Source organism: Salarias fasciatus, chromosome 1, assembly GCF_902148845.1.
Source record: "Salarias fasciatus chromosome 1, fSalaFa1.1, whole genome shotgun sequence".
NCBI lineage: Eukaryota > Metazoa > Chordata > Actinopteri > Blenniiformes > Blenniidae > Salarias > Salarias fasciatus.
Window position 1 is genome coordinate 27,151,327 of NC_043745.1, and position 26,398 is coordinate 27,177,724.

A 26,398-nucleotide genomic window follows, 5' to 3' on the forward strand; every position below is an offset into this window, starting at 1 on the left:
GTCAATATTGCAAAGAGCTGTTGTTATTCATTGTGCCTGCTGGAGATGGACTGTATATTAGGAGCATGATGTTCCCATTAGAGATTCCACTGACACATGTTCGCACAGCCCTATTCAACTGCTCCCAAGGTCTCTGTTACAGTTCTGTCACACACATGTAGGACACCGAAACAGTGAGAGGAACAGAGATAGGGATATAAAGGAGTCTCTGCTGACACTGGGAGTTGGTTCTTGCATAATTTTATGAGGCATAGTTCACATAATGAAATAGATTGTGACATGCATGCTAATTGTTCACTGTTGCGCCGTACGCTAAAACAAAAGTGATTTCCTCTGTGGCAATTAGCCTGCTTTTGGTGCTCTCCAGCATTAGAGCAAAGAGTTATATGTCACTGTTGCCTCCTGTTTGCTGATATAAAGTATCACGACACCTCTTAATCTACTTTATTGCTGATTTAAATTCTTTTTTTATTATTTGGGTGGTAGAGAATCCTTTAAGAGATATTTATGAGGCCAACAAACTAATATGTTACCAAGATGGCTTCAAGAAAAAAAAAAAAAAAAAACCAGAAACTTATAGTAACAAAAAACAACAGCTTTAAAACTTGAACATGAACTCCTTGGAGCGCAATTTTCTTTAGCAAACAACGTCTTGATGACTGGATTTTCCAGTAGCTACCAGTATTCACGCACAATCGACATAAATACCGTCATCCATGCGTTTCCAATACGGCTACATCCGGCTTTGGCTGTGGGTGGAAGCACTGTGCACCCAGGACAGATCATCAGTCCACAGCAGCACAAACTGCATAACAAACATGCCGTTTTTCATAAAATTTCAAAGCTGTGCCAGCCCTGCCGCCTCAAACAGAGCTTTTATTTTCATCTGCTTCGTCATTGTGATGCCATCAGCATCGGAGTCTCTTTTTTTTTCCGCTGCAAAAAGAAATACCTGTCACCTCTTCAACTCTCAGTAACTGCAGCTCTGTGGCAACAGCAGTGAAGCTGCTCGCCCTGCTGCCCGAGACGTGTCTGAACAGCACGACTGCAGTCGGAGAGAAAATGTCTACAGGTGTCTCTCTTGTTTTTCTCCTGCCTTTTTTTTTTTTTCTTCTTCTCCTTTTTAACGTGGAAACGTTTGGATGGGGGATTTTGCCTTTAACACATTCAAAAAAAAAAAAAAAATGCTAAACGCAACATCAAAGTTCAGTCAGTTGACATATGCGGCCTGCCTCTTGAAAGGCGGCAAAGTGCTCCAGCTGAAGCCATCTGAGACGGCAGAGGAAGCCAGGTTTTTTAAGTCATCTGTCGGTTCTGTGCAGTCTATGAATCACCGGCGGCCTGCAGGGCGATCTTCCTGTTTGTGTGGTTGTTTATCCGTTGCCAGAGGTGCCCTTGACGGTCTTCAATGCTCATACAGTATTTCTCCAGCCCCTCACCTGATAGGAGTGCTAACCTTGCAACGCAGAGGAAAAAACAAAGGAGGGTGCTGCTGGATGAAAACCGTGATATTTAAAAGACAAAAGCGTGCTGCGTGGTGGCCTGGTGGATGCATTTTGCAAATTTTGGAAGACGTGGGAAACCGGTCTTTTGGGAAAGAAGAATCCTCAGATACAGAAATATACTTCTAATGAGTGAGGAAATGTTTTGTATACAACTGTCAGATTCATATTGGATGGCTTGGTGAGTTACAGTGTGAGGCCAGCGAGCGAGCCCCCGCCCCCTCCACCCCCTTCCCCCCCCCACCCCGGCTCTGAGTGTTGTTGTGTGTCTCCATCAGTCTCTGTCACGAATCTCATTCCCTTCTGCACCCACTTGGATTTCATGCAAATTTTTGTTATTCCACGTCAAGAAAGGTGCGTTCTCTAAGCGACTGGGTCAGGCTGGGGGAATCACATTAACTGACTCAGATCTGCTACGGCAGCTTATATAACTCTCACTGCCACCGTTTATCAATTTGCAATGCTCCAAATTTCGTCTGCGCTTGGATGTTTTTTTTCTCCTTCCTCTTACTTTTGCTCCAGTGTATCACTGCTTGTACTGACTTTTTTTAAAAGTCTATCTTGTTTTTGCATATTTGAGTGTTTAAACTGAAGAGAGGGAGAGAGAGAGAGAGAGAGAGAGAGAGAGAGAGAGAGAGAGAGAGAGAGAGAGAGAGAGAGAGAGAGAGAGCAGATTATGCATCATTGTTCCTTCTACTGCTCTAAGGTTTGAATGTATAAGACTTATCATCATGCACAACTTAAGTACCTTTCCATTCGACATTCAACCTGTTGAACCGTGTGTCGACCAATACTGGTTATGTTAACATTTTCACTCCAGCGCCATATAGATTTTTTTAAATATGCATTTGTTACCACAGTGGCCCACACAATGCACAATAACTTCAACACTCAATAAACAGCAAATATTTTAGTCCAACTTGTGAGAAGACAATGTTTTTTTTTATTTATTTTTTTAATACATCTAACAAATAGAGACTGCACAAGTACTTGGTGGCCAGTAATATTTCAGTACTGCTGTAAGATGACTCAATATTCACTGAAGTCTCACTGGTTTGACAGCAACAAGAAAGTCCTTACACACATACATCGTCTCACATCATTTGATCCATTGTTTGGATTAAAGTATTGATTATGGCAGCTTCACAAAGAAAGAGGCGGGAAACAGAGTAGATGACATGCTTGTTATGCAAATTTGCGTGACAGGTCAAACAATGTATTGTGTTGTCTACAGTGCATTAAGAATGAAATGTTCATTTCAGACACGCCTTTATTTCTGCTTGACCCAAAATACACATCATGAACAGAAGCTTCAACTTGAAGGATCATCACAATGAGCAATGTCAGGGAGTGACTGATACCCTGTTTGCAATTTGTTTTTTATTTTAGTTTTATGGTTGATGCTTCTGGTTCTTGTAATGTCTATGTATATGCTCTCATACTTCTGTGTTTCATTTCGTGCCTTGTTAACTACTCACTCCCTATGTGTGTCTACGTGCCGACTACATTCTTGCAAGTTTATCTCAATCTTTCTTTGTATCCTGAGTTGAAGAGTGTTTATTCCAGCTATTTATCAACTTTGCTGTTTCTTATCGTGCTTCTGCCTCGGTTCTGGCTTGTGTTTTTCTGTATCTCGATTTTGAATCAATTCCTGCTCTTTTCAGACTAAACTGTTGGACTCATCTTTGCATTTGGGTTCCCTCTGTGAGCAAACAGGCATGCGTGTTTCTTTCTTTCTGTCTTTATTGTACTTTGCAAAACAGTCTTACTGAGCAGCTCACGTCAATGAAACACAACTACAATCACCGGCCACTTTATTAGGTACACCTTGCCAGTTCCGGATTGGACCCCCTTTTGCCTTCATTACTGCCTTAATCCTTCGTGGCATAAATTCAACAAGGCACTGGAAACATTCCTCAGAGAGTTTGGTCCATATTGCCATGATAGCATCATGCAGTTGCTGCAGATTTGTCGTCTGCACATCCATGATGCGAATCTCCCGTTCCACCACATCCCAAAGGTGCTCTGTTGGATTGAGATCTGGTGACTGTGGAGGCCATTTGAGTTTAGTGAACTCATTGTCACGTTCAAGAAACCAGTCTGAGATGATTGGAGCTTTATGACATGGCGCGTTATCCTGCTGGAAGTAGCCATCAGAAGATGGGTACACTGTGGTCATAAAGGGATGGACATGGTCAGCAACAATACTCAGACAGGCTGTGAGGCTGTGGTGTTGCAACGATGCTCAGTTGGTACTAAGGGGCCCAAAGAGTGTCAGGAAAATATTCCCCACACCATTACACCACCACCAGCAGCCTGAACCGTTGATACAAGGCAGGATGGATCCATGCTTTCATGTTGTTGACGCCAAATTCTGACCCTACCACCCGAATGTCGCAGCAAAAATCGACTCTTATCATGCTTCTGCCTCGGTTCTGACTCATCAGACCAGGCAACGTTTTTCTAATCTTCTTTCGTCCAGTTTTGGTGAGCCTGTGCGAATTGTAGCCTCAGTTTCCTGTTCGTAGCTGACAGGAGCGGTACCCGGTGTGGTCTTCTGCTGCTGGAGCCCATCTGCCTCAAGGTTCGACGTGTTGTGCGTTCAGAGATGCTCTTCTGCATACCTTGGTTGTAACGAGTGGTTATTTGAGTTACTGTTGCCTTTCTATCAGCTCGAACCAGTCTGGCCATTCTCCTCTGACCTCTGGCATCAACAAGCAATTTTCGCCCACAGAACTGCTGCTCACTGGATATTTTCTCTTTTTTCGACCATTCTCTGTAAACCCTAGAGATGGTTGAGCGTGAAAATCCCAGTAGATCAGCAGTTTCTGAAATGCTCAGACCAGTCAGTCTGACACCAACAATCATGCCACGTTAAATGTCGCTGAAGTTACCTTTCTTCCTCATTCTGATGCTCGGTTTGAACTGCAGCAGATTGTCTTGACCATGTGACTACGTGTCTAAATGCATTGAGTTGCTGCCATGTGATTGGCTAATTTGAAATTTGCGTTGGCGAGCAGTTGGACAGGTGTGCCTAATTAAGTGGCCGGTGAATGTATATGATCAGACATCGCAATTCCAAAATCCACTAACTCTAGTTACATAAAGAATAGTGCATGTAAATCACGGCAACCATGAAGATCAAATTATTGTTTTGTTTTTTTTTTGTTTTTTTTTAATTGTTGTTGTTGCTATTGCTATGCTTCTGCCACAATAAGAAAAATCAAACAATCTGAGATATAGTTTAGATTTAATTTGGTTTATTTTAAGCAAAAAGCCTTAAAATCAGAGCAAAGTCAGAATTATCAGGATTTTCGAACAACTTTTCTGTTTGAATGTGTTGAGTTGTTATTTATTATACCAGAGACAAACTTTATTGACTCTCCAGATCATTCATGTAAATTACTTTTTAAAATTCTGTGATATTTTTTCTCTGCAAACTTTCTCGCAGGGATTTCTTTGACACCTTTAATAAAATATTTTAAGCTGCATTCTCAGTGTCTGCATACTAAAGTTGCTTCTGAGAACGATTTACTTGCTGCTCAGCCCAGAAGTTAAATGAAATTATCACTCTTGTGCACACACACAAATGAGGTGGTTATGATACTGAAAACAACAACAGTGGTTGATGATTAGAAGATGTGTATGTGTTCATGTTGGCTTCCAGTGATTGCAATTATGTGATGAGAGCAACGGGGGAAGTGAGATAATGAGGACAGGCAGGACAACCTGGTGGTCAGCAAAATCAGAAGTGAGATTTAGGCTAATATGACAAGCAAAAACATATTGTTGAACGATAAGAACCATGAAAGAGCAGCTGAAGTAAAGTTTCTGATCAGCCGCTCAGTTCTGCTACGCAGCAAAACTGTGAATTTTCCTTACAGCGTGATGCTTTTCTAAACACAACCAAGTGTGCCTAAATCAGACCTTTGACCACAGTGTGATGACCAGCTTTGTTTCAGCCTGTTGCTGGACAGATAATTTCATACTATTGGTATTATAGAGTCCTATAAATAGCACTAAAACAGGCATGTGTGACATTAAAAAGTAGGAATCACCCCGGTGGCATTTTGTGTTTCTGAAGGCAACGCCAGAAAGAGAACACACACAAACACACACAAAAAAAGAAAAAATCATCACAATACAAATTAAGTGAGACGACCACTTTCTTTCAGATTTATTAAACTGCAAACAGAATATCAGATAGGATAAAAAAGCATATTGAAAATGTTGCCCTGTTTGAGTTATAGACTTTTCGAATAACACACCACTAATGAGAATATTTCTGTATTGTTTCTCCTGGTTAGTGAGCGCAGAAGCCAGAGAGAGGATAAAGAGAGATTTGTTAAGCTGTCAGAGTGAGTGCATCGCTGTGGAGAAGTCGGTGAAGTGCACTGGAGCTGAGTTTTGGTGCAGTAGGCGTGTCAGTAATGGTGTCTTTTTAATTGTGCTCCAGCGTGTGAGCAGGTGAGTGGGAGGCTTGTGCGTCGACATTCGAGTGTGCGCGAGAGTGCATTATACTTTGATGGAGTGTGAGTGTGTGGGCACATGTTTATATGTTTCCAAGTTGTCAATGCAGATTTACAGAAAGTAGTGCTGTGATATGTGGAAAGCCCATTTTTATGCTCAGCGCAGAATGAAATGTGCTTGGTGTCACACACAGTTTATGTCCTATGCCACGACGTGAATGCTCCTCTGTTGAAATAGGATGAATACCATTTCATGGGTGACCTTGCAGGGGATTTTCAAAAGATGCTACTGTGGTATGATTTTAAGAGATAGTAAACATCTTTAAGTGTTTTCGCTGTGTTTTACGGCCCTAAGTTGCCCACTCTCGTCTCTCTATTTGCAATCAAAACAGCCTAAATTAATTTTTGTGGATTGAGAGCTCTGGTGCGCCCTGAGCAGAATTTGCAATGGGACAGAAAATGCATTATACAACAAAACAGCCTCGCATGCACAAACATTTCAATCCCTCACCCACGGTGAAGTTTAATACCTGACATATTCCAGAGTGTAAATCTGAAATCAATCCCGATTTTAAAACAACTTGACCAAAGAACAAGAATGAAAAATAAACAGACTGCCTCAATCACGAAGAAAATACCAGGCTCGCATGTTGTATTTTACAGCTACATGTGTTTTTATGTGTTTTGATTATATGAATCAAAACCTCAAGAGGGTGTTCAAGGCGTTCAGGTCTTTGAGATGCTTTATGGGCCAACCTTGGAATTGCATATTCTCCAGTTAAAGGCGCAGGAGTGTAGGGGTGATATGATAACTGCCCCTTCTATTCCACTGATTTACAGTTTGTGTTGGGAGTGTGCCAAATGTCTCAGAGCAAGTAATCACTTCAAAGCTCATTGTTGGATCACAGGAAGGTTAGACCCTTCACGTCGGTGAGAAAGCTGTGAGTTAACATATGCTCTCAGTATGTGCAGTAAAACCTCAGACACCGTAATATACCACTTAACATACATGCCCGCACTGTGTTTCCTTTCCTTTGAAGTGGGTTTAATGTAGTTAAAAGTCACCGTAATTATTCATTGACTGGCATTATCAGCTTGTTTCTTATTTACACAGGTAGGCCCGAGGCAACAATGTGCTTCTTTTCAACATCAAGTGTGACACTTGTGTACTTCTACCTTTTAATGTAGAAGAAAACTGAAGAAAACAGCCTAGTTTTAATGAAGCAGTGAGGGTTGCTAGGGTTTCTCAGATATCTACTGGGATAAAAAAAAAAAAAAAAAAAGCAAGAAAAAAAACAACCTTTTTTCCCATTTACTTCTTGTTTGCTGTGGGAATTCTGCAGTCTTATTGTGGTTATTAATTTAACATTGGTGAGGTTAGTCGTTTCTTTTCTTATCCCAGTACATCTATGTTTCTGCTGCCCAATAGATGAACTTTGTAAAACATAAATAAATGATAGAGTCAAATGTGGCATATATGGCATAATGAGTCTCATTGAAATGGAAATATTTAGACCCTTAACTGAAAAAAACAAACATCTCAGAGTGAGGAAAGTAGTATATGAACAGTGTACATCAGTCTTGTTATATCAAGGGAAATACAAGGGAAAGGGATTTACTTTAGATGTAATATACATTGTAGTGGCTTGAAAGATAAACCACAAAAAAGTGACATACAAATGTCACTTCATGGATGAAAGGTGACCATATTTCAGTCCAGGGAAATATAGAAAATGTTCTCTAATAGTTATTTTCTAACCTTATTACTGTGCATGTGGCCGGCTCACTGGGGATCGCAAAGCAATGATCTTAGCTTCCCCCAGAAGGGAAGACTCCATTTCCACCTGGAGCTAACATGCCATCTGTATCTGAGAAAGATCTATTTATAAAAAAGCCTGTTAACGAAAGGTGCAAATGCACACAAAACATATTGCAATTAGATTCAAATGATATCAGCCCAGCTGCATTCAGTGCCGGTTAGATGTGCATCATGACTGGATTTCAGCCAAGTGTAAATGCAATCTGTAATGTGTGACCATACCTCAAGGAAAAGCAAATAAACAAACAGAAGCTATGCACGTTAGGGAAGGTTAAAGGACACCTGACCTGTTTTTGGCTGCTTAAGCCTGTCCAGCCAATGCTAAAAGGATTTTAATTGTCACATAAGTTCTGATGGAACATAAGAAGGCATTAAAAGGAAAACATGGAGCCGAGCAGTGCTACTTCCTTCGACCTGGAATGCATCATGTTTGTCGACTATCCCTCACGCCCTGCTTAATCAATGTGCATGTTGATTCCGAATCAGATTGAACGCACAATGCAAATAAGTGTGCTTTTAAAATGGAAGGACCTTTGGATGTCATAGTGAAACGCTGTGCAGCTGGTTTGGTCTTTTCATATCCAGGCACCCACATCATTTTTAGGAAAGGATACTGACATTTCCTATGTCTTTGCCTGCTGCGGGCATGCTGAATGTCATTCACTGACCTAGTGATTACAGTGACAAAATGATACAAATCCTTTACCACACACACACACACACACACACACTTGATTTCAGCACAGGTAACCAAGCTATGTCAACAGCATTAGCAATGTGCTTATTTTTGCTCCACGACTGATACCTATAGAAACTTTATCTGTTGACATTTAGGGAATGAAAAGAAACATGTACAGTCAACATGTCCGCTACTTAAAGATATTACATTAATTCTGGAGACTAGAGAGCTGTCAAGCAGCGCTCGGAGAAGCATAAAGCGTACGTCTGAGTGGTTCACTGATAAGTTAAGCATATAAACATGTTAAAGGGTCTCTCGCAGAAAGAGGGGGGTGCGTAATGAGTGTGGCGGTTGACTGAAGTTGTGAGGTCTGAACTATTCCCCTTTACTTAACATCAGTTCCTTAATATGGAACCGTTCTCGGAATACAGAATGCAAACTGCATTAAATGTGTTACATCGAGACTCTGACCTTGTCACACTGTGCTCAGAAATATCAGCCTCAGCAGCGACGAGGAAATGAAGATCCTGACTTCAACCCCCCCAAAGAGCCAGCTGTGCCAGCCACCATTAGGAATCTGCTTTGTAAGGGCTGGCAGAACCGAACTGCTATGTAACCAATTTCCCACAGTCACACCGGGTGGGATATATGATCAAGTGAGCACCCTCTGCATGTGAGTCGAGGCACCAGTTGCTGTGTGACCGTTCCCCCCGAAGGTACGTAAAGCCATGCAGGGAGTTATTCGGTCTAATGGGACTGCCGCTTGTGAATCTAAACATAGCAATCGACCTGATCTGCAGCAGTGAGCTAAGACATCCTGCTAGGCAGCAAATAATTAAAATCCTTGATGAATAGCTTAGAGCAAACACTCTATTCTCATCAGTCATTACTGTAGGATGATAGCAGGTGACCAGCAGTACATAGAAAGAAGCTCGATTTGGCAGATCGGATGGTGGCTGTGCGCCGTTGCACTATCCACAGAATGAGAGCTCAGCAGTTTAGGCACCAGTTGAAGAAAAAAAAAAAGGAAAAAAGAAAAGCACAGTTAAGGGTAAAAACAATGTCAAAAATAAGCTTTTTAAGAGGCCAACCTTGTGCAGTATAATAAGCAAATAATAACTGAAGTTGATATGATTGTAGGAGTGATAATCAATCTAAAAACACACTTTCAAAACAAAGTTTACATGTTTTCTTCTGTGCACAGGATATCTCCAGGTGCTTAGCCTTTCTTAACATGCATGTCCAGCAACATACATGTTTAATGACTCTGGTGTTGCTTTATGTTTGTCTCCATGCTGTGACACAGAAGTGGCCGGTCCAGGGTTTCCCCCTTCTTTTCTCCCACAGTCAGCTGGACTGGCTCAGGCTCCCTGCAAGCTGGATAAGGCGTTTCAGAAGATTAATGGCTAAAAGGATGGATATCACATCTCCAATAAAAACAACAATTAGAATGCAGAAGTAACAAGAAATGACCTCAGGTAACACATCATGATGAGCAAAAATGAAAATGAAATGCCTGAAGCAATGAGCTGTATCCTGAAAAACAGACCTTAATGAATCGCCATATTTGCATTTTCCTTTTTGTTTTTTTTTTTTGAAAGCCAAATATCTGAGTGCTACACAAGGCTAATATGGTCGTTCACAAATTAAACCCCTGCAAAGCACATAATCAGGTCGATACGACATTGACCTCCCCTCTGATGGTGTTACCATGACGCTTTCTCAGTGCTGATAGGAGAAGAGGCACAGCTCTCAGAGCAAAGTGCTGCAGTACTGATAATAATAATACCTACACCATTAATGTTCCACTTATAGAATACTATGTTGAATTTAAGAAAGAATGACATGTGAGTGCAGCTGTTGATGGAGTGAACCACCTCGCAGCTTGGCTGGGTGTGGGGGTGGGTGGGTTTGGGCCTGATGGCATCAGTTACCATGTTGTCACTTAGCTGGCACCAAATGTTTACCACTTTAGCAATTCTAAAAGTGAAAACCAATCAGAAGTTTCACGCTGAGCAGATTTATCTCTATGCTTTTGCTATGGCAACATTAGAGGGTTTAAAAAGAAGGAGAGGACGGAGGATTTGACAGTGAGTGTGGAAAGGAGGGGGATGTGTTAACAACCATATGCACAAAATTTATTCTGAAGACTGGAAAAGCAAAATGATGACAGAAAGTGTGGAATGATGAAAACAGCCATTCAGCACAGTTTTTACATTTATTGTTTTTTTTAGATTATTACATTTTTTTTTGCTTGTTCAACCTGGTCTTATCAAAACATGAAAGATTGAGATGAATAAAAAAAGTGAAATTCTGTGTTGCTTTCTTTAAAAACAGGACACTTCTCAAACAGACAGTATACCAGTGGTAACTCAGACATCCTGGGATATGTAAGAAAACAACAAAGTACAATATTGTATTAAAGTTTATTTATTCAAACGTTAAAAATTTAATATGTTAGTGTATTTTAGGTATTTTACATAGAATTTGAAAAATCCTTTCCTTTCTGAATTTTAGTATGAAAAAATAAAATATTTTGAACTAGACTCAGTTCGTATTGAAAAAAAGTTACACAACAGTTAACTTTTCACTCATTTTTACCTTTTTTTTTTTAGATGCATCTGTTTTTCTTTTATGCAACAATGACCTTTAAAATGTGCCTCTGTAGCAGTTACAGCATCGTGTGAAATTTTAGTTGAAGTAAAGCAAATGAGAAGGAGAGTGCAGTATGATGGCGCCTTATTATCGCCACGTCTTATTTTCACTTACGGGTCAGAGGATGCTTTTACAGCCGGCAGGTCCATCAGCGGTGAGCTGTGGGAGCCGTGACCATATGGCAGTGATAGGTCGCCCTGGACAGCGGTCCCCAGAGAGGGCCTGAACAAACCTATGCTGGCAGGTAAAATTAAAAACACCCCGTCAAAATGCAAACAGAATTACCTGCCTGCTTTAATCCCGGGAGCTGCTACGGGGCAGGTGCATGTCTGCCCGTGTTTTTGGCCTCTGGAGCCTCTGTGTCGGCGGAGCGGAGCATACGCTAAATGAAATAAAGAACATGGCCGGGCCTGGTGGGTGGCAGACGAAGGGCGGAGGGGTGCCATCCTGCCAGCCCCGTCTCTGGACAGAAAGGGTGAGGGGGGCAATGGAGGCAGTGTCTGAGGTGGATAAAACAGCCCCAGACATCAAACAGCATGAGGTCTTACAAGACTCATTAGGAAAGAGACTGCAGATCTTCTTTATTGTGTTAAACAGACACACACATCTGTGTTCCCATGGTGAGCTATATTGTTGATCCTGAGGACGTGAGATTTTTACAGCATGGGGGGGGGGGGGGTTCTTTCTGTTTTTCATGCATGCAAGTACGCACAAGTCTCTGTCAAAGCTGTGTGCTGCAACCAGTCTTTCTTTTTCTGTATTAAATGTGATGCGTTTGTGCATTTAGTTAAAAAAAAAAAAAAACTCAAACTCCAACTCCAAAAAGGTTGGGACAATTTCTGAAACGTAAATTAAATCATATTGCAGTTATTCTCAAGTCTTGCAAAGCTTAGTCATTTATTTATTTATTTATTCAACCATTGCACTGTGACAATACATTCTCAGAGTAGTTCATTTAAGTTTATCATCCCTTTAGTTTGTTCAGGAGTATTTAGTTTTTTTGTCTTTTCAGTCAAATTTATAAAACAAATCTTTTGACATGTTTCAACAGTGTGCGTCCATATTCATCATCACATCAAATTATGGAAAATAGATTCTCCCTTTTGATGGCAGTGATGTAGTGTTTTTACTGCTCACCACCAGTCCCACATCTTCTGTGTAACTTTTGTTGTTTGCTTTTTTATCTGTCCTTCAACTTTTTGGAAATACATCATGACCATCAGTTTCAAAATGAATTCTTCACAAATTCTCTCAACCCTTTTGTCATTTAGCCTGTATTATGATTTCGTAGATATTGTACTGACCTCGTAACACCGTAGTGTGAGCTGCTGCAGAAGTGAAAGCTTTAAGTCTCCAACAGATGGGCTTGAAACGTCTATTATAGTGGAGAATTTTTTTTGATCTGAATTCCATCACTGCATTTATCATCTTCATTAAATGAAGTAATAATGAAATTCTGATGAAGTTATAAGGCTCCTGTTTTAACAAAAATCACACATTTGTGTTAAAACACATTTCCTGTACAGAAGTATTTGCTTCATTGCACTAATAGTAATAATTAGTCATTTTCATTCACTGTTGGAGGAGAGAATGAACTGCACGTCTTGCAAGTCACTCACTTTATAAGACAAGATAAAACACTGTGTGTTTGCTGCATAAACAGCGACAATGTAAGTATTCTAGTAATTTGACAGGGAAAGAACAAATAATGAGCACAGATCTCCAGCAAAGTTGTCTTGTGTAGGCTGACTGCAAATTAGCAGTATTTTCATGTTATGTGGGAACATTTATACCAGACTGTTGGTATCAGCAAAGTCGCAAAGGCTGTCAAAAAAAAAGAGCCTTTGCTAAATCCTTTAATAGATGGCAGGGAACTCAACATTTCACCCCCTCCTAATGGCAAAAACAGACAAGCGTTACTTGGAAGAAGTTGAAACAGGCTCATACAAATATGATGGACACATGAAAGAGGGTTAACAAATTTTGCAAAAACCGCCATCCAAGTTATTCCGACCCACATTTGTCCAAACTTAGTAAGTACTTCACATTTAAAGTTTCATTTCATGAATAGTTTACAGTAGTTTGTTGTTACTTTGTCATCTCTGTGAAATCCAAAGACTCTGAGATACTTCAGACTCAAGACCTTTGGGAATTATGGCACACTTGCACCAAGAAGGCCGTGCCCTCCTTTTTCCTTTTTTTTTTTGTTTTTAAAAGGAATTCGGTACTTTGTATCTTTAGTTCAACTTGATGTGACGATTTAAAGCAGGGGTGTCATTTTAGTTCAGTTGCTGCATGATTCCTAAGTCTTAAAGGGCCAGACTAATAAAATACTGTAGTAGTAAAATTACTTTTGAGTTTCAATTTTTAGCAAAACTAAATGAAAGGAAGGTTTTAAAAAAAAAAAACACACATAAAAATGCTATTTCAAAATTGTTTGCAGCATTTTTCTCCTTCAACATGCATGTTTTTATAAATTCACTCGCACTTTGTAACTTTGATACTAATGTCACTTATCTGGATCTAACTGCTGCTCCACTGTATGCCTTAAGTTCATCTTTTCGTCATTACTTTTATCCAGATTGGATCCTCTTGTGGGCTGCTTTTGACTCCAGGGGTATGAGATGTTATAGCTGTTCCGTGTTGTGAAACAACAGAACCTTGCAGAACCTTTATTATTACTATTATTATGATTATTATTATTATTTTTATAGGATTGTGCTGAGTAACTTGTAATATGCTTTCCAGATAAGAGGTTGCATATTGATGTTTTGGTTTACATGTTTATTAAAGTTCAATTTTCTCTCAAGAAATTTCACAATTTGCCGGTGGGGCTATTTTCATTTTATTCAACCTATGATTAAAATACACAAGCAAGCTGCTGACCTGTAAAATTGCTCTGGTTTTTCTACGCTTTTTAAGATGTGCGAAAACCTAAAGTCACACTAAGTGTCAGCTCGAGCACAGTCTTAAAGGCAAAGTGAATTGCTTTTGCCACTTTACATGATGTTTGCATAACTATTACAAAGGCTTCCTGCCCAAACTTCCATTAGCAGCATCTTCCCTGTGGAGAGTGTCGTCAGTATGAGAAAATGGCTTCTAATTTTTAGACATATTGACATTTTCAGACTGCTGATTGCTGATTGCTGTCACACAGAGATATTGTCTTATAATAACACATTCCTTTTATATCCAGGTTCTGCGGATTCTACATTTGAAGTAAATTCGATGGCTGCACAGAAAACTTCTGAGCATTTCCTACTTTCAAGGGAAAAAAAAATATGAATCTACATTTTACTGCAACAGTGGGAGACGGGGGTGTGGAATATATTTTCCCGGAACTTTATTGTTCGCTCACAGATGGCAAATGATAATTATATTGAGTAATAAAGCATTTATCATGCTCCTATTGTTGGTGAAAACAGTCTGGAACATTTTGCATCAAACAGGATGTCGCCTTTTTATTAAACCAATCAATTACGCTGATCATCTACATCGAGATACTGCAGGACATCAGAGATCCATCACTTGCGTGTTGTATTCTCACATTTGCTTTCTTTACATTTTTCATTGCATTGCCTGCATGCAACTCTCAGTATTAGTCATTTTGTTGTCTTTAATAAAGTATTAAAACGATTAAAAATCAAATTTACCATTAAATCATTTATAGTTTGATATAGTTTATTTTGCAGTTTTTAAAAAAACCTTCACTCTTCAGTCACATTGTTTTGTTGCACGGTTTTTTGTTTTATGTGCAGACACAGTAGTTGACCGTATAGCTTTTTTATGAACATTCTTAACTTTTTCACTTTGAACTTGACTAACCTGTGTTTCATTATTTTGTGTTTGGCTGTAAAGCCCTGAAAGCTGAAGCCTTCATGTGGTTTCATTTAATTTTGTCTTTATTTATATATTTATTTCTCCCTATTAATTTTTTTTCCCATTGTTTCATGCAGGCCACTTCTTCTTGTGATGCGATAGGATATAATTTTAGTTTTATGTGATGGATGAGACGGTTGTCTGTGTAAACCATAGATGATCCACAGTTATTTCACTGTTTTTTGTACCGAATATTCTCCTGTGCATGGCGTTTCTTTTTCTGTATTGTAGACGGATGGAGTTCTGGTTTTATTTTCGTCCATCCATCAAGCTTCTATTCAGTCGAGGAGTACAGGTGAGAGAAGTTAATGGTGAGGTAGTTAAAGGTGAGAGATGTTTGAGAAGCAGACTTGGGATCGGAAGATTCCAGGTTTAAATTCCACCGCCAACAGGTTACGACTGTGAGTACGACCTTTGACCCCCAGCTCCCCTGTGGCAGCCGGCAGCTCCTAAGTGTAGTTAAGGTTGACCATGAATACGTTGTGTTAAATACAGAGAAGCAATTTCCCTATGGGGACCAATAAAAGTATGTTTACTTTTTGAATGCTTTTACCAGGATGGATTTGTGATACAGTGGAGCTGAAAACAGGTAATGTGGACAGACAGGACTCACTCTGCAAAGGCCAGAAGTCCACCACGGGGTAAAAATAGGGACAGAGACACCTAAAACTCAGAATTAAACACAATTAAGAGGCCATACTTAGCCTGAAATGCTATGTGACCCGGTGGACTGTGAGAAATGACTGCAGTACTTGTGAAAACGAAGACGTGTAAATTTGAAAACATTCCAGCCTGGTACAGAAAGGCCTGTTACAGATCGAAGCCCGTGATCTTCACACTGCGAGGATAAAGTGCCGACCAGCATACCACTGTATGATCCCAGCCCTGTTTGTATTTTCTTGAAGACATTCTGAAAGAGGCAAAAGATGTAACAAAAATCAATATTCAAAGTCTTGATTGAAGACAGTCTGCTTCGTTTTGCACACCTGACTGCTTAAGTCCTTCAAAGGTGCCCAGAAGATGAGTCTCATTTCAATGACATGTTTATTTTTAGTTCCTAACAAGCCTGGAGTCTGTAGAGCTCTTCCTGGAAACAGCGCTATAGCTTTAATAATAGCTACTATACTACAGCAGTAGTGGCACTTTAGCTGCTCTCATTATTCGTCATTATTTTCCATTGCTCAGTGTGACAGGTCCTCTCAGCATCCCCAGAGTTTCTTTGCCTCTGATGTGTTAGTTTCAACTCATTGCTGGGTTGTTGTTTTTTTTTCTTTTCTTTTTTTTTTGGCAAATCCTTTTTCTCCTTTTGCCATTTGTGTGGATTTTATTTTACTTTAATTGCAAGATGAGTGAACACGTGTACACTACGTGCAGACAAACTGATGAGCAGTGACTGTTCAAGAAACACTGACCGGTCCTCACCCTGGTATGTGAAGGTTTATCTGTCTAAAGGCATTGATGCGTTATCATCTCAGGTATTGCATGTGTGTGTTTCTCTTGACATGCAGTGCAACACACGCCTTTCTACCTCAATGAAAATTCGGGAATATATAGGACATAAAATAGGTGATTTTGTTTAGGAGCCATGCAGAAAGGCCTAATTTGTTTTCCACACTTTATTATACTGCTGCTAAAATAATTACGTTTGGAGGAAAGCCCTGGGGACATTACAAATGTGGTCCTGCTATATTAAAAGGGAACTATGCTGTTAGAATATCAACGTTTCACAGCATTTGAAATTAATTTGCTATTTAATGGAAAATCAAAATGTTGGCTGCTTCCTCTTGGGTATAATTTCCTATTTGTGAAAATTAAATGGAAATTTGGAACAAAGATATGGTAGATCACTAATGGTCAAGTGTCTGCTAATAAGCCTTCTCTCCCATGTAAACAACTATCTTGAATCGCTCTGAAAGCCTCTTTTCAAACTGGCAAATGACCTGGATTAGATGTGGAGAAACAATTGGGTTATGCATCATTTTATCATGTGTTATTATAGTGTCTGAACCACATGAAGCGTGTAAATAAAAGGGGAGTTGCCTGTGCTTCCAGTAATAAATAGCCATTAACAGATTTTGTTTCCGTTCACACAATTTTTATCTGTTAGGTTTCTTTTAACTGATGATTAACAGCCGCTCCCCTGACAAACAATTAGTGCGCTGACATGGACAGCTAAATACTCAAAACAACAGTATTCTTCAGGGTGTCTGCTTCACCCAGCTATCCTCTGCTGGGGCGCTCCCTAATGGGTTCGCAGTGGTGAAGAAAGTGTCATTTCCTCTTTTCTGATAAATTATTGTCTGTTAATTTCCATTTCAAATCCGCAGTCTAATTAACAGGTTTGAAAGTACATCAACAGTGGTGATAACCACTGCTTTATTAATAGAACATGCCTTTTGCCGAGTCCGCACACAAAGCCAAGGCAAAGATGGATGTCTTGGCTTTAATTAACCAGAATTATTTACTGACTAGGGCTGGCTTATGGGAGCATCACTCATGTAATGGATATATTAGCAAAAGACTGAAGGGATTAGTTTCTGTGGTGTTAACAGACTGTGGGCAGTTCATCATGTGAAATAAAAGTACCATACAATATTTATATTTACAAAACAATACCGGGGTACGTTTCTGAACCGTGTTTCTGCTGCGTATGCGAGCAATGTGTGTATGTAGCACGTCTTTTTTTAAGGAAAAATTCTCAGTATTCTTGAGTAAGATGGCGGACAGAATGAAGCCAACTGTTTTCCATGATGCCTGGTATGTTCTCTTAAGATCGCAAATATTTTATTTAGACTGTGATATTCACTCACATCACACAGAGGGACCATGCTGGTGTTACATGTGTTTTTTCAAAATGTCTTCACAATTTATGTTTTTTTTTTTTTTTTTCTTTTATAATTGTCTCAACAAACAGGATCTGGAGCTCCAGTCGAGTCCTTTCCCCTCAAGTCAACATTAATAACAAAGTTATGTTGTCCTCTTGGGCTTGTGCGTCTGTTTGGTCTTCAATCCCATCGGATCGGCACAGGATCAGTACATAGACTTCCTGCTTCATAGCCTACAGTATAGATTGACTTATATGTTGTGTGTTTCCAGGCATCCTGGGAATATGGAGAACAGTATTTGACAACACCCAAGGAATATTTTTAGCGTTGTTTTCCATAAAGAGTGTAGTTTGTTTTCCCGACAGCGCAACGGAACCTCAACTGATCGTCATGGTGAAAGTAACATTATCTGCGGAGGGAACGTTATTGATCACCGTGCTTCACAAAGCAGGCAGTGCATTTACATTCGGTTCCAAATGCTCAGTGGCAACAGAAGAAACATTTATGGGCTACGTTTCCCCATTGCCTCAAGACAATATGGCTATTTTTGCCTTTTATGTTTCAGAGGAACAACTGTCTCAATGGCTCTGGGATGGATATTTTCCATCATTATATGTCGTATTTTGGCTTGTTTAAAGTGAATTTCAAATGGAGTTGCCTGCATATTTTGTTAGGGTTAAGAAGATACAGTCCACCAAATTAGTTTAGCATTTATTTAACACAACAGTAATCAATAATGTCTAGAGTGTACTTGAACAGTGGGATGGCATTTAGCAATTAAAACTAATGAGCAGTCATCCTCACCTCACTGAGATCAGCCTCTGCCTCCAGCGCCTCTGCTTCTCAGCTATGCGGTCCAGTGTGGTTGTATTTTAACTTGTGCTAAATGTCAGATGCGGTTGCTGTGATTCATGTGAAATGTGAATGGCCAGAAATGGTAAACATAAAAAAGGCAAAATCAGCAGGAGATTGGTCCGTGTTTGCAGTTGTGCCGCTGGTCACCACCGGGTCCCGCTTGGCGTTTATTTAACATGACACATTTCAACACCACCTGGGGAGCAAGGTCATGGCGACACACCAACACACACACACACACACACACACACACAAACGCACAGAGACACACACACACACACATGCAGCAGATGCACACTTGGATCAAGCTACTTGCATTCGTTTCATACTGGAAAACCCTGCTGCTTTGTGAAAGAAAGCCACCTCATTGCAAATCCTGAAGGGCGACATGTTTTTAATTATTGACACTCAGGTGAGGATTAGCATTTTATGCTGTTTGACCCCGCAGACATGACTGGCAGTGGGGGTGGGGGGGCGAGAGGCCGCCCATTTTCAGGGACAAAGAGCCTACTGAGGAGGTGGAGGAATAGGCCTGGGAGGTGGAGGTGCAGTGATTCACATGCAGTGCAGGAGGCCTTCCCATATCACCCTGCCCCTCCCCCAGATCCCACGAGGGCAGGGGGGGAATTGATGAAACGAGCAGGAAGGCCTAATTAAAGGCTCTCAGCTCAAACGCATTGATGTATTACATCTATTATGCCACAGTTCGATAGGTCTGCCAGGCCGGGGCTGCCGCGGCTACTGAGTCCCGCCAAACAAACTGAATAAATAATAGCAGCTGAGACGGCGAGAGAGAGAGAGAGAGCGAGAGAGAGAGAGTGAGGGAGAGAGAGAGAGGATAAGCCCCAGAGAAGAGGGGGAGGAGAGACCCACACAGAGAGGACGGGAGATAAGTTCAACAGGCAAAGTTGTGATAAAGCCTTCTATAGCCATTTTCATGTCAAACAGGTTCACTGATTCATATTATGTACGTAAACCTTAATTTGCAGTCCGGACAAGAGGAGCAAAAGGCAAGCAGTAAAAAGAATAAAACAGGATCCGTGGTCAGCTCCAATAATTTAAAGATTGTTTTACTACTGCCTATAAAACTTCACTATTTTTATATCAAAAAAAAAAACATCATCGATTAAAAACAGTTTTGTAAATTTAAGCGTAAATATATCAATAACAGTGTTCAGACGAAGCAGAGTTGTGACAAATTGGAATAAATCGTTTTGAAGAAAGGTCAGATCATAGAGCACTTCATGCTTTGCTGATTAATGTGCACTACTGACCGTTTAGTTAGCTTAGACTCATTTTCAGGCACGTGGCATGGCTCTGGGGGCAAAGGTTAAGTCCACCAACAACTCAGCAGCTTATGGATATTAGTTTGTCACTGAGGGAATATGGGGGGAGAGGAGGAGGGCTGAATTATGTACATGTGTTCATTAGGGAGGAATAAAAATGTGGCGATTTCAGTGAGGAGGGGCCTTGCAGCTCATGCACATACATAAAGGAGTGTGGGAGTGCAAAGTGGAGGGAACTGTAACGCAGAGTGAAGCAGAGGTTGTCAAAGAGTAACCTGTTGGGGGCGCCAGAGAGCTACAGGACAGGATCAGCAGCAGGGAAAATCTACTGAGCAGTGTAATGCCTTTTCCTAGCATGATTCTTTATTATCTATCAATTTATTTTCGTTTGGTTTTTGTAAGAATGGAACAGAAAAATGCTTGAGTGTAGAATAAAAACCAACATATAAAACCAACATATATTTTTATGATGAAAAAAGGCTGCATAATTCTTATATTAATTATAATCCTTGGCATGAGACAATCTTCAGGGTGGAGCCGGGGGCGGAGGCGATGTCAATCGTCATGACTAAATGAGCCGGGTGACGGCTGGTGGCGCTCATCCTTCAACATTTTAAGACACTGCAGTACAGTGAGGGTGTGACTTGGGTTGTCATATTTATGACAGCGTCTTCACCGGCGGACCGGACCGAACACATGAAAGAAATATTTAATTGAAGCTAAAGTCAGAGCTGTCATCTTTCTTGCACTGAGAGACAAACTTCTGCAATCAACTCATTTCACACCCATCTGCTATCTGGTGCTGGACTTCCTATATCTTCACTGTAAAATATATCATTATCCCCTGTGGCTGAGTGGCACTTGTAGACAGGTAGTAATGACAGATACAGTCACAGTTACAGTCTCTGCAATCTTCAGCGTTTCTTGCATTTTTCATTTTAATTGATGTGCATTTCGTCTTAATTTCTAACAAATCAAACTTTCAGTTCAGAAAAGACTTGTTTGCCATGTGTCGGTTCTCTCTGCTGTGCATATCGTGTTGGTTCGTATTTTAACATGTCACACACAATCTGCAAATTTACATTTTTCCCAAACCTGATGGAGGCGCTTAAGGTTTATTGCTCCCGAAGGCAAATTTGTTTTTGCAGCCAGGTGAGACAAAAGATCTGCGCACACTCTCAAGACACATAAAACCCAATAAAATACACTTTTGCTAAACCTACCATATGAGTTCACATAAAATAGACTGTGCATAAAAGTGACGCCATTAACATAAAAGCCAGAATAAATCCAGTCGTCGCTACTCAACTCAGTCGTCAGTGTGCCTGTCTATCCTGACAGTGTGGGCTCGTAACCATTTTCTCTCCAGCAGTGATAATGGCGACATAGACAGTGGGCAATACACGACTGAATGTGAGTTTTGGGTGAGTAATCAAGGCAGAGGATGAGAAAATTTTATGTGGAAAATCTAATTACGAAGAAGAATTTATTAATTTCTAACTGTTCAGTGTTACTGGAAGGAAATCTTCCAAAATGTCCACGGAAAACTCTCAATCCATGTGGATATGTGGCGTGGTGAGCTCTTAATGCTCAGATGAAGACAGTGAGCCCAGAAAACATGAAGGACATGAGGTGGATTCTGTCAGTGTAAATCCAGCATCCAACTACACAGAGAGAAGGATATAAAAAGCAGGACAGCGACAAATTCACCAGGAGTGCTTTTTGGTTCTGGCAAAGTGATGAAAAAAAAAATCTGAGTGTGTGTGTATGTGTGCGTGTATGTGTGTTGTTGTCACTATGTGTAAATATATGTCTTTGCTTGCAGAGCACACGGAGGAGCAGATTTGTGAGACAAGCTCGAGCAGTTGCCTTCACAGCAGTGGTGAGATTGGTAGCGAGTGGTTTTTTGAGCCAGTGTGACTGATGGCGTCTGTTAGCGGCGACGGCCGCAGTGAGGATGCCTTGTACTGGCGGCAGCGGGGAGCCGAGGCTTCCGGAAACAGCGCTGTCCTCAGAGAGTCTGCTGAAATGACAGGACAAGCAGGGCCAGTGTTTCCATTCGCGGTCCTCTCAACCTTCTGACACATTCGTCGCTTCCACCTCTCACTTATTATGATGCCCCTTAACACTCCTTGCCTTCCATGTCTTCCTGCTTCTATCACCTCCTTAACATACTGTATCTGACTGGAGCTGATCTTTTTCTGTCACTGTCTTCGCCGCCCAGTCCTGCCAACAAGTTTCTATTTTCTCTCCAGGAAGAGTCGACAGCAGGAAGCACGAAAGAAACCACCTGTACAGCTGCCAACTGAGGGACAGTACCGCCAGACTTTTGAAGCCTATATTGCTGTGATTTCCTTCATCAAAAATGATGAATTAAGAAGAAGTGTACTTAAAATTGTATATTCTCACTGGCACATAAGTGGCTGTGCAATAAAATAAAAAATAAATTACATCGAACATTGTGACGTAACTTGTGTTGTAATTATATACTTTTAATTGGCAGCACGATGGAGCACTGACAATGAGTTTTTCCTCAGTTTAAGGCAATAATTACCAAGAACCTAATATCTACCAATAATATAGTAACTTAGCAACAATGTGATAAAATAAAGATAAAGTTATATTTCCATAATTGAAATGCTGATTGAATGAATATGGCAAATATGCTAATCCCCTATGCCTAGCGGAGAATGCTGCACAAACTGGGAAAAAAAAAAAAAACCCTGTTATTCCTGAGTAAAGTCTTGTTTTTAAATTTCTACAGAAATTGGCTGCAGCTATGACATTTTGAAATACTATTTTCCAAATCTAACATGTGGATGACCATGAGTGGAACATGTGAAATACAATCAATCCCTTATTTATCACATATTTGAATGAATATTTTATTTGAATATCTTATTTATTTTGTACCAAATGCAGTTCTACTAGGAATTTTTTTTATTTGGTAATTAAGAAAATATGAACAGTAATTACTGTATTACTCATATTTTTTTTTTTTCTGGAAGCAGCATGTTAGTCAGAGGCATGTGAGAAAGCATGCTAGGAGCACAGAGCATATCATTAACCCCTGAAATAATAGATAATCCACACACAGAGTGGCAATATGGTGTGATTATTAAAAAAAACCCTGAATATGTTTATGTATGCATTTGAAGGAATACAGGATCAGGGTGAGCAGGTCTCTGTGGTTGGGTGGATCCATTACTGCAGCGTCCCATGGGAGACTCATACATGTGATGCTAATAAAGTCCACATATCTCATGTAACTTGTGTGCTCACTGTAGTAATATTAATCTAAATCAGCAGATTTTTTTTCCCCAAATCCAACAGAACTGTCCTTTTCATGAAGGTGATGGTTAATTCTAATGAAGTACACTTAAAAATGATCTTGTTTTAGGAATTGTTGGGATTTCTTCCTGTTGTCTTGTTTGTGCGAGGATGTATTTGATGCAGCGATGCATCTATTTAAACAAAAGAAGGTAATATTTCTGAAACAGAGCGTTTCACTTTGCTGCTTGTTGATTCTTATAAGATTGACTTCAACATTTTCCACGCCGAATTGAGATGAAATGCAGGTACGTGTAATTGTTATTTTCATAGAGACATTAGGCTCTTTTCACTTTGTCTTGACAGGAACTGCCTCTGCTTCCACCTGTCGCAGCAATATGAAGTGTAACTGCAGCACTCTGATGATCAAACTTGAAGTTAAGGCTATTTTTGTTATGATGGCGGATCCTTGTGCTTTTTAAGCTCTGTGGAAATAAAAAAAAAAAAGTAGAATAATAGTAAAGCAGAATAGCTTAAGTTAAATTCCTGTAAATTCCCAGTATTGCATCGGTACCACACTGCAGCAGCTTTAGTTTTAATTGGTATCTCAATGGAAATGGCTGTGTTGAATTAAAAAAAGAAAAAAAACAACAACACTATTTTAAATAAATAACAGGGTGAATAATTAAACTCAGTTAAGGTCTTCAAAATAACTTACAGCAGCCATCGTCTGAGTGCAACCATGATACATAATTAAAAAGCTTTACATCAACAAATAAATGTAGTTGGGAGATTAATGTATTTTGTCAAAATACTCTCTTTTGTGTATGAATATAGTCAACAAATTCACAGAAAGGGAAAATGTGAAGAGTTGCTAGTGGAAAGTAGCTGTGTATTCAGTACATATATACACATGTGCAACTTTTATGAGGCACAGTTGTATTATTATTATTTATGTTTCCATTGTTTGTGCTGTGCGAAACAAACTGAAAACAGACTTTTCTGAAACAAACATTCTGGGAAATCCAGTCTCTGCCAGCACATGTTTATGTTGCTTCATAGCTGGTGGCGAAACAGGAAAGTCACTCAGTTTTTCTTCAACTTTCCTAATGTCCCTCACTTGAGGTGCACATTGCCACATGTTTACCTGTCAAAACATTTCTGAGGAATCCTGATGAAGCGGAAGAATGGCAGTTATGGAAAACATCAAAACCGTTTCCCATTGGGAAGACGGTGCAGCTGGTGTCATAATACAACACATGGCACATCCCCGCCTGCTGAAGATTTGCTTCAGTGGAGTATCTGACATCTCCACAACTATTTCCTTAATTGATGTATTTAAGCATGCATCCTCAGTCTCTGAATTGTAAATACCTGCCGTAATGTGGTGTAAAATTATTATTCCGCCATCAAGAAATATAATATAATTTGCAGCTGTCAGTTTGGTGCATATTAATTTCTCAAATGTACTGTTGTGTAGGAGCAGTTAAATGGAAACCATTATACTGATTTGCCACTGTAATCTATTCATTATTCACAGATAAGTTGTCTGAAATTAGTATCACTGAGTAACTTTCTGTTGTGATGGATTCAAACCGGGGAGGTTCGTCTTGAATGTGCTCCGAATCCTCTTTAAAAGAACTGCTCTCTATAATCCCAGTGCACAGACCTGTTCACGGGTGAAAGCGCTATCGAGTCATGTCTTAAAATACTGTATGAACCGCTCAATGTCAGTTTATTGATAGTATGTTAACCTTCAAAACAGCTGCCTTTTGTTGCAGAGGACAGACCCGGGAAGGGAATGATGGAGAGGGACGGACTATTAAAAATAGGTTAAGCTTGTCTCGGCACTATTTCTAACAGGCTCAGTTTGTTCCCTCTGGGTTCTCAGTGATTTGGAGTGTGACCCTGACCCTTTGCTACTACACAAAGACAGACAGACAGACAGATGCATGCACACACACACACACACACACACACACACGCACACACTTCCTCGCCCTGAAGATTGCTGTGTGCACTTCACTGGAAGTAAATCACAGTGAATGTACTTGTCGGTTCCACTGGCCCTTAACAGGATCTGTGAAGCTGCTCTTGTTGCAATGTAAAGCACAGTGACTGAGTCTTGCATGGGCATTAAAGACATTTCAGAGGAAGGACAGGTGTCGCCTCTCTAATCATGTTGAAATGAGTTTGATCTACAGAGTCTGCCCGTACGAAGGATGGCTTGGCAAGCTATAGGCCGAGTTTAAAATATAGATGTGTAATTAAGGATCATCACCTGCTCTCTCCATCAAAAGGTGACCAATGACAAGATGAAGGATGGGACCGTGTTAGTGTCAGCTCACCAGCCAAAAAAAAAAAAAAAAAAAAATCTACATTCTGCATCGTCTTTGTAGTCGCTCATAAGCATAAGACACAAAAGTTTAGAATTCAGATCTGCCGCATTTGTTCGGCCCCCTCTGACAGCCATCTCTGCATGGTGCAGCAGAAATAATTTAGGAGATGGTATTAATTCACGCACCGTCTCATCTGTTTTGTCAACAAGAAGGGCATCAAGGATGAAAAGTTATCCAATTTTTCAAGGAATTGGGCATGCACCATCACTGATCAGATCTTGGCAAGTGCATCTTGGCAGGAAAAACCGTCACAGCCTTCAGACTTCTTTTACCACGGGCAATATTTAAGCTTCAATTATTGTAAAAAAAATATTTTCTCGCTGCAAGATCGTACCGCTTCATATTTGTGTTTACTTCTTGAAACATGTCTTCATTTTTTTTAACATGACATAAACATCCTATTCTGAGAGGATAGTCAGGAGTTCGTGTTGACTTTGAAACGAGCGACACAAAACACTGAAGGCCTGAAAGTCTTTGTTCAATGAAGGAAGGAAAGAAAACATAAAGGCAGTCACAGCCTCTTGGACGCAATAAGAGTGCTCAATGAGGTGACGGATATTTTGCTTGATGAAAGAAAGCCAACATTTTATGTTGAGGAACAATTCACGGAACTTAATGCTTCTGTATCTTTCTATTTGTCCTCCCAAAGAAGGACAAGTTATTCATAACAAGAGACAAATGCTAGGAGTGTGAAGGACCGTTTTAGGAGAATATTAAACAGTTTTTCCACTTTGCTGGAGCAGATCGCTTTTATCGCTGC